The sequence below is a fragment of the Trichogramma pretiosum genome, unplaced genomic scaffold, assembly GCF_000599845.2.
Source record: "Trichogramma pretiosum strain Unisexual culture from Peru unplaced genomic scaffold, Tpre_2.0 scaffold11, whole genome shotgun sequence".
Lineage (NCBI taxonomy): Eukaryota > Metazoa > Arthropoda > Insecta > Hymenoptera > Trichogrammatidae > Trichogramma > Trichogramma pretiosum.
This window is the reverse complement of record NW_019641702.1, coordinates 2,756,572-2,777,235: the sequence shown is the minus strand read 5'-3', so window position 1 is coordinate 2,777,235 and position 20,664 is coordinate 2,756,572. Positions and strand designations below refer to the sequence as shown.

At 36.0% G+C, this 20,664-nt stretch overlaps 1 protein-coding gene across 7 annotated transcripts in view; it reads left to right on the top strand.

Annotated features, from left to right (window-relative positions):
- LOC106653891 (1-phosphatidylinositol 4,5-bisphosphate phosphodiesterase epsilon-1-like) overlaps positions 1-20,664 on the top strand; it is a 99,499-nt gene that overhangs the window by 30,472 nt on the left and 48,363 nt on the right. Inside the window, exon 3 of one of the 7 annotated variants that reach the window (XM_023462623.1) lies at positions 8,723-8,766. The exons of 5 other annotated variants lie outside the window; for them this stretch is intronic. The gene's annotated coding sequence lies outside the window, so the exon portion shown is untranslated. Of the gene's footprint in view, positions 1-8,722; positions 8,767-13,370; positions 13,463-20,664 lie in introns of those variants that run through there. One more of the 7 variants, XM_023462624.1, reaches the window with a different exon arrangement.

Sequence of the window (20,664 nt, the reverse complement as noted above, 5' to 3'; positions counted from 1 at the left end):
GTTCATTATTGTTAAAATTATTTGTTCACTTTGCCAGCCTCATGATATACACAAAAAGTTTAAAAAATTCAATTTTTTTCCATTTTTGTATTACATTGTAATAAAATAATGTCCTATAATAAACTTTCTCTTAAAATAATGCTATAAATAACTGAAACAAGATTTGACTATGGATATTTAAGACTCAAAAGATCAAGATTAGTTTAAAATTGTGGCCAGTGTCATGAAGAGTCACTGTGGAATTATAATCCATTATTGGGGATTAATCGATCTATTTAGAGATACGTGGGGCGCTTATTCCAGGATAAAAAGACTTGGATTAACATAATTTTACATTAAAAATGGAAAGTTTGAAAATGATAATTTATTTACGTAATTTTTAATTTATAACAAGAAACATATGTGTAATGCATGTGTGAGTGCTTCCGTAGCATTGGGTGAAAATAGAAAAGAAGGAGAAAAATATACTAATTCAAATCGAAGTGAAAAAAAAAGAAAAAGAGATAGCAAGCGAATCTAGAGCGGATATTGGACAACCATGATATAACCAATTCACTTGGCTCCATTGCACTTCTATAGTATTTAAGTCTTTTGCCCTAATATACACCAATAAGGTCATTCCACATCAATTGCTCCAACGGCCACTGTCATCAATTCTATTTTTACTGTATCAAATTCTGTGTTGCACCAAACCAGTTTATATTTTAATATTTTGACGTTATAACGTAATAAAGACATACTTTAATATTCATGTCAGCTCATCATCGCATCCTGTTTCACATCGATATTCACATTATTTAAATTCATTTCAAAAATATTTCACTGAAATCTCGGTTATAATCTCGCGACAAAACATTTTTCATAGTGAAAAATTCCACGTTGGAAAACATGAAGGGATATTTCTTCTGACACCATGCTTTATTTGTGATGCTATCAATGTAATCGGATGTTCACTGAAAAGTAATCTAAGCTAATAAATAAAATAACACATTTGTCAAATTCTTGTAATAAAATGAAAAATGAAACAAATTTTACGAATTGTAAAGTTTGTAAAAGTTGTGAAAAGTAATTTAGAATGTTACCTGAATGACAATTGAAATTTTACTTCTCAATCAAGTGGGTAGTCCATGTAAGAGAAATGGTAATCACAGTTTCTACTCATTATATATTCATTTGCAACTTCATTTAGCACTTGACGAAACTGAAGCTAAAGTAGTCCCAAGGGCTTGTTTGAATTATCTTGCTTCTTTCGATCATCAGTAAGTCAGTTTATTTAGTGAGGATATCATATACAAATGATAAAAAATGTATCTTTTTACATATTCCACTATTATATAGAGTTGTTAATTATCCATAGAGCGGAAATAATAAAATTTCAACACCTGACTCGAGTAACTTGATGCTTTGGTCGAAAAAGTACATTTAATTGTGTAACTTTAATTGTCCTAGCCAAGAAATTCAAAACGAAAAGTTTCTTGATTATTCGCTACCCGTTCGGACAAAGTGCTTTATATAATTGTGTGTAAGAAGAACGATTAAGAGCTTTAATAGTCTAAAGTTTCAGGATAATTTATTATCAACAGAAAATTCTAAGAAACAGTCAAGATCTACCCATGATCGGATTGGAAAGTGTAAATAAATAATAGTTTTTCTCATTTTTCTCAACAAATGTATGCGAAGAGTCACATTCGTGAATTTAATCCTTTGAGCTTCTGAATTTTTATCTTTCCATCTGCATTTTGAGAAAGAAAGCAACATCAACGAGTAAATAACTTACAAGAGAAAATGAAACGCTGCATACATAGAGATTTTGAAATTTTAAAAAGACTGATTTTAGCTTAAAAAATACATACATTTCATGAAGCGAATTTATGATATAACTGCTATATAAAATACCTCAGCATGTTAAATTTTTCGTAGTTCGAGAGCAGATAGGCTTGAACTTATTTTAACTGGCTGTATTTCAGTATCTGTTGCTTATATAGAGATCGTTTAACATTGTACAGGTAACATTTTTTGAAATTATTGTTGGAAATGCTGCTATACTATTCGTAAGCTTTTATTTTATTGTAAATATAAACTTCCATTTTATTGCGTTAAAAATTAATTTTCGATTAGACAGCCTGAAATAGTATAAAAAATTAAATTAACCTTGTTTTTATCTTTTATTATACCGTTATACTAAATAGCTTGAAAGTTGCTATAACGATAAGAAACTTTTCACTATCCTTTTCCTTTTTTTTCTTTCTTGCTTATAGTTATTTTTCTCTTGAACTTGGTATTCTTCGATGTCTTTATTATTTTTCAACTAATTAAAAGTTTCGATTCTTCACCCAATATGTTCATAATGCCGGAAAAAAGTGTAACACTGTAAAAACAAATCTCGCTCCGCTGAACTGGACTTGAATTTAAACCAACAACTCATAGAAAATTTAAATTTGGTTTTTTTGCCCTTTTTAAGTTTGCAGACTTTACACTTTTATTTACAGTGCCAAGGCACAGAGAAGAAACATTTACTTTGGGTTAATAAAAATTCCATCGCAAAACGAAAGGCCTGTTCAAGTGGGTTATATATTCTGGAAAGAACGACAAGCAACGGAGAATGTGTCGCGACCATCTATCTTTTTCTGCACCACTGACAAATTGATGGTGTGAGGTTTATACGTCGGTGGGTTACGTACTATAATTGTTTGATGCTGTAGAGTTTTTTTACATCGTTTACACTGCAAAATTGAAACTGCAAAAATTAAAAATTTTTTCATTTCAATATATTCAAAAAATTTGATTTCTGATCATTTATAATTTTTTTGTTTTCAACGATATGAATTTTCTTCATATTGTGAAAAATGAGATGTTTTTAAATAATATATTACTTTACGATTGGTTGGCTTTAACACTATTTTTTTAACTTTGAATTACGAATGCGAAAAAATGTACATGGCTCAGGAAATGAATAATTTTAAAATAGTTGTTCAAACAACAGCTTAAGACAGTGAGAAAAAAAAATATTTTTTGAACGTCAATTGGCACAAATTTTTGTGAATGCAAAACGTTGAAATACAAATCAGTGGGAAAGAGTTTTGTGTGTGTATTTTTTTAAAGAAGTTCGTGAAGAACGCAACGTCGCGACAACGACCGCATCATAAACATTAATATACATTCAAAAAGGTATACACATGAGCTTGCAGAGCTGGTTTACTAGCACCGGAGGCACTCTAATTAAAGCTCGCTCGCCGAGTTTCATGTAGGTAATTTTGCATCATCATGATATGCTACTATATTCGAGTGCATACAGCACAAGTACACATAACTACTCACAATATTTTCTTGATTTTTATTTGGCAATGACCAACTGAAACATTTAAAATTGAGCTTCATACGTTTTTGCTCGTCGAAAACGCTAAAAAAATCATTCCAGAGCAGGAAAATTTCATATTTTCGAAGCTAATACCAAAAAAATTGAATAACTACAATTCTTTACAACATTAATGTTCACAGCCGCAATCTCAAGCGAACTATGGTCAGACCAATTGGTCACTAATGATGAATAAGTTTATTGTAGAGGTGACCAAAAAAATGGAAAGAAAAAAAAATTATGCTCAAGTGTTTATGCAGAGTGACCTACGGGTTCAATCACCTCAATTTAAGTTTCAATCATAACTATTAATGTTTTGAAGAAGATTGCATCACTTATAGTTGCTGCAGCTCAATTGATTTGCACTAAATGTTACGATAGGTGAAAAGAATTTTTGAAAAATATTAAATTATTTCTGAAAATGAAATAACTTTTTTTTCAATTTTACCATAAATATTGGGTGTCGACACAGAATATTATCATTTTCATTATATTACAAGTATTCTTAATATTTTTAGATTTGCAATTTTTTATTAACTATTCGCATCTTTCTGTATAGACTTTTTTAAAGCTTAAGTAGAATGTGTAGAAAGTAATCAGTGTCATCAAAATGTACCTTACATTGAATTATGCGCATCAAATGCATTCACCGTAGAAACGTGAGTCTCAATATTTACTGGAAAATATACGGCTTATCTTTTCCCCGCAAAATATTATAATTTTAAAAGTAATATTTCTGAAGTATTGAAATATGTAAGGTGCGTTTTAATTACGAAATATGCAAGGTTATAAGTCTTTTATAGATGAACTTGAGAAAACTCATCAGAAAGAGAAAGAGAGTGAGAGGAATAAGCTTGTGGGTCAAGACGAAAATCAATATTGTTCGGTCTAATATTAGCTTTCCTCCGTGAAGTTAAAAACATCTAGGTAATAAGTCATATTATATGTATCAAGGAAATAAGCAAGCTATTATTTCATACGACGGAAATCGCAAAATAAATAATCAAGAAAATCTTCAAAGCCTCCAATCTATTAACAACGCCTGATTATTGCGAAAGAGTCGGTATAATCGAAGCCTATGGAATCAGTGCAGCGCGCAGAAAGGATACTGTTAATTAGTAAAATCCAATTGAGCTTGGGAGAAATTTTCCAATCTTATAAGCGACAATGCGGTCAAGGAGATCGCATTTTAATTATGAAAATAAAAAATCTCGCTCTCGCTCGCGGGACTCAATTATTTTGCGCGGCAACGATGTAAGTCGTCGTATGCCCGCATTCGAGTTAGTATACGCTGCGGTATATACACAAGAAATCGGAATAAACGATAACCTCCGATATCTTGTGCGAGTCAATTAAAATGCATGAAATTGCCGCTTACGCTCGGGTGTGCAAGGGCAGTATTACGGATTCCAGCGGGTCTCGTCTGAATTCATGCACAAGTCCATTAGACCTCTGCGAGCCAGTGAGTACCTTACTCTATATCTCCGACCTACCTCCTTTGGGAAAGGGTGTGGATTGTCGAGTGCCCTCACACTTGCCGTGTATACAAATATACGTGTATATAACGCGTGTATATATAGCGCCCGTATAAATGTGTATGCGTGCGCGCTCGTCTTGCTGCTGCATGCCTCGCGAAGCCAGCTAATTTTGCACGCGAACTTCGAGTAATAATTAATTTTAAGAGGTGATGCTACAGTCGAGAATAGAGAGTAGCAGCTATCGTTAAACTATCCGCATGAAACTGTACGAGGCGTGACTTGATAAATTCCTCGCCGCTTGTTCTTGAGCGTTAATTTCGATTTTTCATTTTGATCAACTACGGGTGAAATTTATACCGAAGAGTAGAAAACACCACGTATAAACTCGAGGAAATTTACTGAAAGTCACTCAAACTAATTTGACAATAAGGCGAATCGTTAAAAAAAAACCAATTGCTATTTATATTTTTATCACACCCCCTGTACGTAATCATATATAAACTATGCACAATTAATTAGGTATGCTTGTTTAATATTGTTTCAGTATTATGTTAACAAGAACCCTATCAACATTTTCTCTCGACATCATTTGAACAGAGAATTTCGTTATAAACGAAAATTTCTTTGTTGTGCGAATTCAATTGTAAAAATGGACTTATCACAAGGGAATTCAAAACTTTGTATTTCATGAGCATTCAAAATTTCATATCAAGCTGGAAAAGTATTAAAAAGAACGTAACAATATGAAGATTATGTATAAATTGTATGCGCTCATTTCTGCACACGAACTGAGCGCAATCAGTTATGCACATATCCTGCATAACCTGGACGAACATTTTTGCTTGAGTTTACATGATCTTTGTTTTTTTTCTTGCTATCATTTTCTTAAAGCCATTTTTAAACATCCTTAAACATCCTGAAATTAATTCCTAACGTATGCAATTAGCACTTATACTTAAAGTCCAGAAATTAAAAAAGTGAAAGATTGCATCTGCGTTCAAGTTGAAAAAAAGAGAAAATAAAAGAATGGATTCCGGAGAGCGAAATGTTGCTGGGTAATCCTCAAAAGCTACCAAGCAAGCACAAAGAGGTTTCCATTCGCAATTTTCCAAAAACGCATTACGTGCCAGGGTCCATTTTACTGTGCACGCATAGTGCATAGTCCGCGCATGCCACGTTTATATCGCATAAGCAATATGTATGCACAGAGAGAAAGGAAAAAAGCCGAATAACTTAGGAGACTCTTGCGACGCACGACTGCACCTCGGGTGCAGGCTGGCACGCACGCAGGCTCGCACGCACGCCCACACACAAACACATCTATATATGCTTCTTCGATGTACGTAATAAAACCCAGAGTGGAACGGAAAAGGGGAAAGAAAAAAACGAAAACCCGCAAGAGGTAAAAGTACATCCAAGCTTTTGTATCGGTTGTATTCAGGCTATATATATATGTATGAATGAACGCTTTGTTTACTCCAAACGAAGGGTACAAAAACGCCGTAAGTACAGCCGAAAGCATTGCAGCGGCTTTTCTCTATGCAAAATCTTGTAGCGCAGCTCGACATTGCCCCCAGCTAAGATCTTTGCTTTGCAAAATACCAATTTTATTTTATTTACTGCGTTTGACGAACTTTATAAACTCCTCGTGCTGACGATGATACTCGCGCTTTCTCTTTGCGGTTGAAATTAGTCTGTCTCTAGTTGATGCGCACAGAAGTCAAAACTTTACGCGCTTTACGTCAGTTGAAAAATTATAGGACTAAAATAAATTTAAAGAAACTGATTGAAAACCAAAATAATTCAAACAATTATTTTCTGGCAATTTGATTGAGATTTAAATATCCTTTTAATGAAATAAAATTGACTTTTCTAACTATCCGTGTCATTATGAACTGATTAGATTAATGAATAATCAATTTTACGTTTAATCAATTTTACATTTTCAATATTATACAATTTTATGATAAAATATCAAAATTGTCAATGATTTCACGTAAAATAAAAATATATTATTATTAAAAATTATATAAATTATTATACTCAGTCATATTTTTATACCTTTGAAATACCTCTCATCAACCTTCATATGAAAAATAAATTTAAAAAAATATTTTTATTCGAAGAAAAATTCTGATCTCTAGAATCTTTATTTTTCAGTCTTGTCAGCTGAATTGTCTTAAAAAATCTCTCGAATGAATCTTTTATTTCACTCATATGTATGCATACAGGGTAACCTCTATAGCAACCATCGGTAGCTCGCTCATCTCTTGGCAGAAAAAAGATTCAACCATAGCTTTTAGGAAATAAAGGAACAAGGCCTTTAGCGGTCCTTGAGACGATCGGACTCGAAATTACTTTTTTCGCGTCTGACAATCAAATTATTAATAGTCTTTTTATTGTCACAAATTTAATTTGTCAATAAAGAAAACATTATAAATGTTATGCGTACCGAATTAATTTGAGGGTAGCGATTCAGCTTCCGATTAAAAGACCATACAACAATATATTTGATAAGTAGTTTCGATCAAGAGCTAAATTTCACTTTTAGCTAATATTTGGTACGAGGTCCGAATGAATTTCTTCAAGTTATCTCTTGAGAGACAATAATATTAAATCTTTCTCCAAGATCAAGAGAGGCCAAAAAGCTATTTGGTTGGAAATCAGGTAAAGGGTCAATTGTATGAAGCTTATCTCATAAGATAAAAGCATAAATGCGGGTCTAAGTTTAATCCAGTCGGCGTATCGTTTGTCTCTGATCTTAGGTCGCGCTCTACGTTGCCGCGTTTCCAAGTGCTATCTATCCTTTTATGCTTGAAATTCTGCCTCTAAACTAATCAAAGCTTTCTCGAGTAGGTTTATCGAATGTTCTGAATATCGGACTTTTTGAATAATACTCGCACGTAACGTGCGTCATGTGAATTGTATTAATGATATCTAAAAGATACCCGTTTCAAACGTGGTGTCAGCATTCATCATTTAAAGATTATTATTTAGAAATTTATCACTGTTTTTCAAATGGAGAGAACTGTAATACTTGCTTTTAATAAATGGAGAATCTATTCTCCATTTATAGAACAAAACAGTATTAAACTGTGTAAGATTTGAAAACTTTTGATAGTTTCTTTATTCTTACAAGTAAACTTGAAAATAACGAAAAATATAAATTATGAGTCACACTTAATTAGACCCTTGGAGGAGTGTGAAATCTCAATTTACATGCAATGAAGTTAAAGAAAGAAGCAAACAAGGATGAAATACCCATGCAAATCCCTTGACTTTAGCGCTTTGCATATTGATTTGTACCGACACACTTTTTCATTCTCGACCTCGTACATATCCGCGTGTGTATGACAGATTATACTGGATTTCTTTTGCTTCGCGTTGACGTACACGCGCATCAAAATTTTTCAAGGTTTTGCAATCATTTGTACGTTTCAGAGAAATTCGACAAGTTGATGATTTTTTCGTTTAAACTACAGATAAATATTAAATCCTTAACTAAATGTAAACTCTTATCCGTAACTGAATGTAAGCTCGAAATTGATCATGATTGATATACAATTAGTTTTTCTTTACCGCTTGCAGATTTAGTAATAAAGATACTCGCCATCTAGAGGCGGTGGCTCAAAGTTCGTATGTTATTATTTTTAACGTAGTTGAAAACTAGTCCGAATTTGTTAAAAAGTCATTTTAGAATCATTTCATATTTTAAACATGAGAGTAACAGAAAATCACCAAAAGTAAGACAATCAATGGTAATGTATTATAAACATTTGAAATGTTTATTTTTTGGTTATTAGGCCATTATAAACGTTGAAAATGAATCTTATTATTTCATTGTGCATCAACCAAATTTCTCATTTCTTTTTTAATTTTTATGTTACAGGTAAGTCGGCTTACTCTCAACAGTATTACGAGCAAAGCGAAGCTGTAAGTTAAAAATATAAATAACCCTTTCCTACAGAAAAGAAGTATTTTTTATACAGACTGCAAATAATATGATGTGAGGCCAATGCTCGTATATATAACAAATCGATGTAACAATTAATGAATATGAGCTTTGAACTGTTGGCGCTATACATATGCGTATAAGCATCGAACTAGAAAATGTACACACGCAATACATTTACCCTCGTATTCTGCCAACCAGGATATAATATTTCCGAGCCCATAACATGTATGCGTGTCGCAAGCTCGTATTGCTCCAATCCTACGCACGAGGCTAATAAAATCCTCGTAGACTGTATTATGTAATTCGCATCAAGACTCGCGATAAATCAATTAGGCACAAGATACCTTTCGACAGCTTTGGATTCGAAATGTTTTCAGGGCATGACATAAACGATGAGCCACTAATTTACACATGATTATCCGATAAGTTATGAAAGAAGCGCTTTGGAAAGAGCGCGCACCGAACAAGTATGTAATGTATAAAGTTGAAAAGAGAGCTTGCATGTCAGAAAAATCGAGAACTGTTGATTATTCAGGTGCATTACTTGCAGGAAAAAAAACATCTCGTGGATCAAAGTATAGTTGTTCGTTCCTTAATATGCGTGTCGCGTACAGATAACGCGCATCGTCATTATTATCGCGTAAGCTCGCGTGACCCTCGAGCATATATACGCGAGGCAAGGAAAAAAAAGAAAAAAAAAAGAAAGGAAGGACCGCGTGTGTATGAGTGTGTGTGTGTGGCATGTCTGCGCGCACACGTTGGCTTACACGGCCCGACGATCGATACAATAGGAGCATGTGGGGGTGCAGTGTTCCGGAGAGAGCGAGAGAGAGAGAGAGAGAAAGACGAGGCGAGCAACAAACTCCTGGCCTGCACAGGACTCGTGTGTTTTTCATTGTACCAGCTGACTGCTGATTGTAATTTTATTTGGCTTATTTACTTACGAATGTGTACATATTAGACATAGGTCAGGTGCAGCACGTCCACTACGCCGACTACGTAATACCGCTTCGTATATCTATACAACGTGACTTGGCAATATAATGCAGATTCATGAGCACATTTGTTTCAATACTGCATGCATACACGGCCGCATTATACATATGCTGCATATACGGCGCACACACGTGCGCATATACACACAGGCTACGGTGTGTATATATGCATGAGCACGCGGAGAGCTTTATTGTTTCCCTGCAAGCTCATTGTTGATATTTTGTTCGGACATTTCAATGGTGTTAATTGAAGCAACAAAAATCAATGCGCGTTAGATATTTTAAATGTAATTAAATAGACATTTCCAATGCTCGCCGCTGATAATAGGGCTAACGAGTTTTATCACATGCTAAGTTTGTGTGTATAGGTATGCGTGTGCGAGCCTATAGGTACCGTGTATACAACAACTAACAAGTAGCACACGGGACTCGGGAGAATAATACGCACCGCGCACAAGCCTTAACCTGTATAAAAGTTTATATTTCAATGAATGGCGCGGCAACAATACATTTTCGAACGATTGTCGAAAGTTTGAATTTGAAGAAGTCTTTTTCAATACTTTTTTCGTAATAAAGAAAAAGGAAATAGCGCCAAGTGAACGAGAGAAATTTGAACATTTAATTAAAATATTTGTCAAAGGGAAAAAGGTGCAGAAAATTGTTTCTCTCGTTTTTTTTTTCGTCATATTCTCGCAATAAAAGTTCCTGGCTGAAATTACAAAGTTACGTTGCTTTGACGCGATCGCGTATACTACGCGCAGGATGGATAAATTCTGTAAATTAATTCATTAAACGGAATCATTATCGCAACGTATCCGAGCCTATATTATGACGCTCGGAGCAGCGTATACGTATATTGTAATGTAGGTGGCTTGTGTCAATGTACAGCGCATTGTTCGTCGCTGGCAGGAGAGACACTCCGCGCGTACCGCTCTCGAACATTTAAGCAAGGTAACCTACGCAGCGCGTACACATTAATGACGCGCTTCATCGAGCAATTATTTTCCGTCTGATGGAATCACCCCTGCGCGCGTCTATCGTTGTATGCGGTGCGTGTGTATATGTACGTACATACTCAGGCAGTACAAATGTGCGCTCGACTCGTTTTTGTTTAACGAATATACACCCAAGCATGCGCTCTATTAAACGTGTCCCATATTTCGGCGACAGATATTACGCGGGCTCGCAGCAAAAAAAAGCTAAAACTATATATCTCTCTCTCGCTGGCTTAAATTTACATCTATGCCCAACTTGGGGTGGGTGCATTCGTAGGTATTTTTTTCGGTACTTTAACAACTTTGTGCAGTGTGGTCAACTTAATTGAGCAACGTTATTTCGACCGCTACTCAAGAATTTCGTAGTTAATTTTTTTTTCCTCACCGCTACTACTCATACGTGCGAATTTTTTGCTTTTACTCGGTTTATTCGCGGTTTTGCAAAACGAGCGCAAAGCGCTTTAATTTCCCGATAAATTCACTGCTTCCGCAAATGTAAAAAAGACCCAAAAGCTCAAATTTTTTATTCGCTCGAAAGTCCAATTATTTTCCTCCGACAAACGCGAGTATTATACAAGCTTTACACTTTGAAGAAAGCCTTTTATTTACACTCGCACTCTTTAAAAACGTCTCGCACTGATTCAGTCTCGATCCTTATGTGTCGCGAGACTCTTTCTCGATTCAAGGAAACACGCCGATCAACGAGCAAAAAAAAAGTCAGCGTAGAAAGATCGATTTACGATAAAATAAACTGTTTGCGAAAAAAGTAGTTTTATTACGTCGTAAAAGATATATTCGTTATACGACGTCGAGGAAGCTCGCGAGCTGAGGAAGACTTCGTTTCATTTTCCTCGCGGTTTTGCACGGCACTAACTTTTTTGCGCGCGGCAAAAGATACGCTTGAAATCTCATCCACCGATACTTATGCGTTTGATCTATAGGTCGGCGTAGTATATATATTGGATGATCGCGCATCAACGCGTGAGAAAAAAAATATAAACATTAGTTTTCGTACGGACGACGAGCGAAAAATTGTTTTTCTCTTGTTGTAGCGTAATCGTTGGTACTTGACACTCGAGTGCTCCTTTTTACGGCGTCCATATTCACATTGGTCAGTACCAAAAATGCCATAGAAGTTAACCGATCCGCATGGCAATATAAGTAGGTTGGAAAGTCCGCATAAAAAGAGTCCAGCTCGACCAGCCGGCAATATTAAAATCCCCAACACTTGGCCCGTTCGTTCAAAGTAAGTACAATTTGCTTTGTGCTAAAAGTAAGCTTTTTCTCGCGAGACTATTTCGACCGCGGGAGCAGTAACAGCAGTATAACAGTATAGCGCAGCAGCAGTAGCAGAAACAGCAGTTTATTATATAGACACAGCGGAGGAGTTCTGTTTCTGTTACATCTATATAATATATGTCACACAGCGCCCTACAGGGACTTTATTTCGATTTGTTCTTTTTTCCCCCCTTTCATCGTTCTCCCATTTTCTTTTTTACCCTCTTTCTTACTTTTGTTCCTCTCTTTTTCGCGCTAAATTCTTCATAATCTCGCGTTTTTTGTACCGCATGCATACAGATATACAGATGGTACACGTGCGAGCGACGACGACGACGACGACGACGACGACGCTGTGAATCTTTTCTGCACTGCGGTTCTGCACGTCGAATACAGCCAGCGCATATAATATTCTACGCACCGCTGCTTTGCATGAACTTTTGCGCTGTATTATATGTACGTAGAGGAGCCAACTTACGAGTAGGAAATTTTTAATTTATCACAGCGCCACATATGATGTAAAACACGTTGGGCTTTTTCCGTTTTTCCGCCCTTTAAATTTATGGCTGAAATTTACACGCGATGTGCGCGAGTAGTAGAAATTTTTCAAAATAAAAAACGAAAAAAATAAGGAAATAAACGGATCATTGATTGCAAGCTCGAAAATTACAAGCTATTTTTCGAAAATTTTTATTTATGCTCGATGTTTACGTGAAAAGAATCTGAAATAACATTACAAAAATATTCCAGCTTTAAAATTCAACAAAATCCGCTCGATTTTCATAATTCGTTTCCTGCATTAATTCAACTCTTAAGCTATATGTCGAGGGTACGTATGAATATATATACGAAAAATAGTAGCGGCAATATTGGTATTCGATTTACATAGTCTGCACGTACTCCAACTGATTTCAGATTATCGATTCGTGCACCCTCCTGAAATATACTTTTCTATATTCACATGACTGGAACTTTGGGTATTACGGTTATTTTGTCTCTCTGAAGAGAGATATGAAGAAAAATTATAAAGCGACCTGGCAGACGTTTTCGATGGCATTGCATTTAAATGAAAATTAAAATAGACCCTCGAAAATAGTGCACGTTTCGTTCAATACAATAGGAATTTAATTTCACGTGATATGACAATTGTCCTTATATGAGGATACTAACTTTTGATGAAATTGCATTTTACAGTTACAAGAGTTGACATTTTTACTCTGCTTTTCAAAATACAATATTTACTCAAATAAAAGTAAAAAAAGATAAAATTTAATTTTACAGAATAAATATCCCAAGGTTAGTCCCATATGAACATCAAATTTCTCTCCAAGTAGTCGCACAAGCAATGCTCTCAAGTAGAGTTAGGTTGGATCGACCGCGTATATCTATTGTCTCTAGACCCTCGGGTATGTATACATTCACTTCGTACACTACATACACATGCACGGACTAAAAGATAAAAGTAGTCACTCGAAAGTTTCTTGAACTGATTGCTCCTCTTTTCACTTTTTTTTTATTTTAAATAAAAACTCGAAGCTTCATTGGGAAAAAATTTTTTTCTTTTCCTGGATATAGAAATGAAAGCTGCCGAACTGCGACGTTTATATTATTATATTGCGTACCGAGAGCGGGATTTCTTTTGGAAAATTGATTTTTCATAAACGAATGAGTCCTTGAAGCGATAGCTCTAGTCTCGGAGATCCGTATCGAGGTAACGTCGTCAGAGACAGTTGCTTTGCCACTCACTTTTCTCTAAAACTTTTTTCCGCTCGCTATTTACACACGGTCGTCGGGAGAGAGAGTGACTCGGTGCAGGAGGCAGCTTCGCTCCTTAAATCCTTGGAGAAATTTCATAGCTCATTATGTGCGACGGAAAGGTAGGGTATTGGCAAGGAAGAAGATAGCCACGAATGGAGTGAAATGTATGAGTCGCGCACACGATGATTGATACGTCGCTTCTGAAACTATTTTCCCAACCCATTTTTTTTAGATAAAAAAAAAAAAAAGTAAAAAACGTATACCCAGTAGTGCGACATTTTTTCCCGTCGATTTTGCCGCTCGCCTTTTATCAGAGTATGCCTGCAATGCATTTATGACAAATGCGCAAGGGTGCAGGTGTTGCGTATATATGCGTGAAGAATGCAAAAGAAATAATCGAAAAATATTTTACTCCCGATATTATTCACGGCGCGCAAATCCCGAATGCGATCATAGATCTCGTACATCTACATTATTTCTGCATATTCCACGCATGAAACTACCTTTATTCGCATTAATATATAACGATATAATAATAATCACAATAATAAATACGATCGACATTTATTGAATACATAACACATGGCGCATAGTGCAATATTCATCGGATGTGTAATGAAATATAATCCAAAGCCTAGTATCACTCAGGAAGCGCTCGGTTATATCGTCAGTCATGGCCAAATTGTTGCTTTACGTCGTCGTAATGCGTTAGCATAATCCGCCCGTTAAATACGCAAAACGTACTTGGTTTAATTTTAATTCGACCATAAAAAAGTCGCGCAGCCACCGCATTAATTTCTTTTGAATTGTTACGCGAGCATATTAATCCAGTTAAAATCGGTACAATTATTGCGAGCCGGTCCCCGCGCACACCCTCACATCCACACACACACAAAAACTCATACGTACACCCACGCGCCCTCGTATAAAAAGTGAATAATGACATATTCACGCCGTAGTCGAGAATGTATAAATATTAAACAAGGCGCATTTTTTTAAGCATGTGCAGTACAAGAGATGATAAAGCGTCGCGAGCTACGAAACGGATGTACAACCTGAATTCGAATACGTAGGCGAGTTTTTGCGAATGCAGTTATGAAAAAGTATTCAGTAACGCATCATTAATCTTGAAGTATGTGCGTCTGTGCGCGCAGCTCTATACTATGGCCACGTCTAAGGCAGGAAAACACGCCACGCCTCTTATAACTAATAATTCGCTACGAAGTGAGCGCGATCCGCGGCAGTTATGAATTTCGGAGGAGGATAGATAATAAGTACATATTTTACGTGCAGCGCGAGGCGCGAGGAGTGAGAGCTGACTCTGCGACTGGAAATTGTATTATCGGGCAGCGCCAGACGGGAAAATATGATCGATGGCCGTTGCGTCACGGGGTCGCGCCCGAGAGGCAAAAAATTGTATTAATTATAGGAATAATTGCAAAAAATGCTTATCTCCGGCACGAGAGCTTTGCAAGGTATATATATGTCGCGTTGGATACACGGAGTCGAGGAGTAAGGTCGACTTGGGCGCAAATTTCTAACGCGATCTTAGCATCAAGTGTATCATCAAAGGACTCGATATACGTACGGCGAGCTTATCCTCGGGAGGATGCAACTCTGCAGGGCAATATACGGTGCTCAGTATATATACGTAGTGCGCGCACAGTGTCAAAGATAGTTATGCAAATTTTTTTTTCTCGTATTAGCATTTTTCTGCGCGTGTCGGCCACTATGGCTGCTGTGCGGAGCAGCAGCAGCTGGCTCTCGATGTGTCGCGATGCTCGCTGGTGCATACATAGTCGAGTTGCTAGATTCGGCCCTCATGGGGATAATCCTCGGTTTCCTCCATTTTTTATCTTCTTCCGTCTGTATGAGTATTTCAACCCTGGCCTAAATATGACTCCAGCTCGCGTGAATTTTCACTGGCGATAAAAAGAAAGGGACTTACGCTGCCACAATTATACAATTTTTTCAAGTTTTTACTTTCTTCTTTGTGATCTGATAATTTTTGCCCAAGATAAACAATCGATTATTCCCTTGTTATTTATTGCATTCAGAATTGATTGTTGAACCAAGTTGAACTAAATAAGGTTTTATTTCTGAAAAAATTTAAAATAAGCAGATTTTGTTCCAAGTTGCTTAACGGACATTTCGAGACTAAATTATTCCGTAATGAAATTACGTTGTTCATCAAGAGGTGCGGTAGCACCTAGCCGGCAAAGTATAAAAAAAAATTATAAAAAAATAATTTTTAAAAAATTAAATATAACACTGAAAGTCTGAAAATATTTTTCCGGAATTTCACTTTTTTGTTGAATTTCGAAATATCTCAAAGTTACTTCCATTTTTCAACGATGAATCATTTTTCTTATAACTTATTCATTCCTACGTCTAGCTCATTAGTATCGATCATTTTGTCATACCAATCATTAATTCATCATTTTTCAATACATTTTTTGTTTTCTTTTACCGGTATACGGTTTTTGTCGGCTTTTTGAAGCGCGAAAAAAGCTTTTACCAGAGTAGGACTTTATAAAGCTCACACGTGCATGTATACGGGTTGTGCAAGTTATTCAATCGATTCTCGATGCGAGTACATGCGCAAAAAGTAGCTAAAAATTGAATGTGCGGGTATGTTCGATGTAGATATTAAGTAAAGCTCGTGCATATAGGGCCTCCACCCTTGGACCAGAGGAAGGGCGTAGTGCCACTATAAACCTGAAACTCGTTGAGGTGTCACGAAAAACTACAGACAGAAAGAGACAGAGGCAGGCGTGCATGTAAATGCGTTTTATGGTCCTGTACATGCAGTTATAACGTTATAAAACACGTAATATAACGTGCTGCTCTTTGTGCACAGAAGCGAACGATGAAAAAAAAAGTCATATTGTGAATATTTACGTTTGAACGCCGTTCATTTTTCATGCGTCGTTTTGAGTGGGTTTACCTAGTTCGCTCCTTATGCGCCTAGTTTTGAAACAGCGCGCACGTGGATTTGAAAACCTCTTTTCATATATCTAAATTGAAGTCACCTTTTAGATGCTGTTTGAAGTCGCCTCTTTAGTCGAAGTCATAAATACACCCACGCACATGTACAGGCCGACACTCATAAGCAGAGCACACTTACAAATATGCCAGTGAACGTCGCTGTGGGTTTTGCGGAGAACCTGCACTCGTACGATTTGGTAATGCACCGCTAAGATGTCACAGCTGCCAAGCTGCAAGCTCAGCATCAGCCTGAAACTTTGTGGATTTAATATGAGAAAAGAAAACAGGCGACCAACAACTTTTCCCAATACTTGACCTCGTCAAAGTGATGAGAAATTATAAATTTCTCAAGCAACGTATAAAACTGATTATTTGCAATCTTGTTACAGTTTGAATTGTCATTTTATTAAAAAGGATGTTTCTTTTTCTATTGTAAACTTACCATTAACTTTTTAACAAATGAAAATAACAATCAAATGGAATCAAAGAATTTTTTAAAAAAGAGTCAACATGGAACAAATGCATTTACGAAAATGTAATCTTCAAAAATATTTTCACATGCGTGAAGATGAAAAATGCACTCTAATTTGTCATTTTGGGATAGGATAATGTTTCATTTTATTAGTTTTTTATACATAAAAATAGGAATAATCACATTTTTAGGAGGAAGCTTTCTGCCAATGTATTAATGTATTGACAGCTTTTTTCCCCTCTCATAAATGTCCGTAGGGTAGATTTAGAGGTGCGATGTGAGTGCTAAGCTTGTCTTTTTTGAAGAAGGTGCTTTTTTTTAACAAGTTCGTTTTGTGATTAAAATGTTCATCGTGGAACGCGTATCTGATGTTCGGTGCGGTGCTGCGTTAGTCTCAATATGGACTATGAATAATATCCTCGTAGATGTGAAATACTGCAATATGATTTATGAGTGGGTTTTTGTTACACGTTTTAGACCATCGGAATGTGTTTCAGCGTTTCGATAAAATGGAATACCCAAACAGCTGAGAATATGATCGCGAAATGATATAGAGGAGAGGCCGCGCAACACATTCGTTATGAGTTTCATTTTTTACTGCATACTCGCTTATTCTTCCGAAATTTTTTAAAAAGCCAACGATATTTATCATTTGTCATTGTTTCTATATTTATATTACCAGCATCAGTGGTTCAATTTTTCTTACTTTGCTATCATAACTTAAATCGTTCATTAGTGGCTTCGATCAATATATAATATTAAAATTTGCAGAAATTAATTTTTATATCGTAAAAGAGCCAACTGAATCGAACACAGCTAAGATAACACAATTTGTCAATTCAATGTAGGTACACTCAACGCAGCCGCAGCCTCTACTCTGCTATTAAAAGGGGTCATAGAATTCTCATTATATTTTTTCCCTCTCGTTCCTCTGTTGATTATACACAGAGCCTTGACTTTCAATCGATAAAAGCCAAGCACGCTTAAAGAAGAAGAAATAGAAAGGAAAGATTTTTATCTCTATATATCATTCTCTGGTGTCTTTCTAAGCTTTGTTTCCTAACTCGATTCAAAAACCAAGTTTCTCTACTGTCGTTTCTATTTTTCCTTCGCAGAAAGCCGCATATATAAGATGCAGAATACTCCATGCAAGTATTTCGTATTATAATTTTTAGGAACATATCTCTTGCCGTATACGTGTCGCTCAATTGACAATAGAGGCATCCCTAACTCATTTGCGATTCTGTATTCTTCAGTTACACTTTATTTTCCGTATTAAACTCATCGTACATTCTTTGTTTCGTCCGGAAATTGTCTCTTAGATTTTACTTTCGCTACATTACCGCTGCAGCCACTGCTGCTTTCAACGTATGGATTTTACAGTTCTTGCACTATTTGTACATGATTTTCCATGAAAAAAAAAATCCTTTAAAAATTGTATGCTTATTCAGGAAAATATACTGAGCTCTTTTAAGGGCTAAATAGTTTCGAGTTTTTACCTCGCAGTATTTACGCTTCAGCATTTTAGCTTGGAAATATTCGAGGAAAGAATTAAAATTCGTGAACCATAATACCGTAAAAATTTTTTGCATTAAAAAAATATGAATTTCCAAATGTAATGTTACGAAGAATTTAAGCAGCGTAGTACCAATGGAAGTCGTACTGCGTAAACATAGATTTAATAAAAACTCATCAAAGTCTATGTGCAAATAACGATATTGGAATTTTTTATCAGACTTGAATTGAGCTTCACGATAATGTACATTCATCAAATAAAATTTTTTCAGAAATTAAAAACACAGAATCTTATCTGGTGTTCTAAATAACGTTGAGTGCAAAGTAGTGATATTAATAAGAGTATAACTATTATAGTGTATTCTATTCAATACTATGTGTGGTATCTATCGCGTATGATAGACGATTTAGGTGGCTACGCGTTACACAACCCAATTTATATGTTACTCAGGCGTATTGGCAATCGAGCAATGCTCAAAAGCAACCGCAAGCTCAATACGCAAGAATGACTTTTATTTTGATTATTATCATTTCTTCTAAAATTATTAACATTTACATAAGCCACGAGCAAGTTGTCGTGGAAAGTAAAAACCTTAATAAGCCAAAGTAATTTCACATTCCCTCGGTGAGTCAGTCAATCTTTGAAAGTTTTGTATGTGCCGTACATAAGCAAAAGCTTCCTCCCCCGCAGGCTTGTTACAGTGGGACATAACAATAAGCTACGTGTGCAACGTGTGCAAGTGTCTCTTCCTGCTATCGCAATATGCATATATTTAGCTCTCACGCGTACAATTCCAGTCATGTCGTATTTATTTAAAAATAAGTAAAAAAAACATTGCTTCATTTTAATATCTCATAGATAAAGTTATGCATATCGAATTCAATCTCTAACCAATTGGCTATATTCCTACAATCGTACCTTAAAAGTCGAGCATTTCAATTTCATGTATTTTGCCCGTAAGTAGAAATTTAATGTTTTTTATATTAACGTTTCAAGTAACCGCACACAGTCCGAAATCACGTGCGAGCAAGCAATGTTTGCATTGTAGCGCGTGTAATGAGAATTGGAGGTGATATACATACGTGTTTGTCTGATCTTAATACAATCGTAGCCCCAAGTCATTTCCCGATGACTGCTGCGAGTGTTAATAAGTCCTGGTACACTTCGCAGTGTCTTGAGTACTCCGAATCGCATCTCTAGCACAAAGTAAGGCTGGTCTGCTATATCAAACGTCTTTGAAAGAGCATCATCGTAACCTTGATTGTACAGATTACTTTTAGCCAATCGAATTTTGATCGATATGTCCTTGCTCTCGCAAAAGTAATAGTCGGTGATAGTAAACTCCCCTCCGAGTGTCTGATCGAATTTGTACGTGCTACCGGAGCTTCGTGTATTTGACGCTTTTGATACATTTAGGCATTTCTAGTAGATCTTCAATAGTTCCAGAAAATATCAAATTGGTAGAGCAATTGATCGTTTCACTCTGAGTTGTCTAGGGCAGTGTTATCCGTCTTCGAAAAAATAAAAAAGCGCCCAATTTCTTTTTTAAATTTTAAGGATGAGATGTAATTCAGTAGAAACTAGATGATAACCGAAAACTAGTGAGAAGTCGGAAGAAAGTTTTGCCGTCGGCGTTATACATGATGTAATACGTTGGTCGGTCGGTCGATTGAATATGGGTTTACATCGATCTTCGATGCGCATATGCACTCCAGTATTCAACAGCCACTCCCGTGCGTTTATAATACATCGACGTATTCGCAGCGTATGGCACCGTCTCTCGCGCGTTACGATGAAAACGTGCGCCGTGTACGATGTTACACGTATTTCGAGTGTTGATGAATTTTGGCGCGCAGTGTACGTGTCTATATACA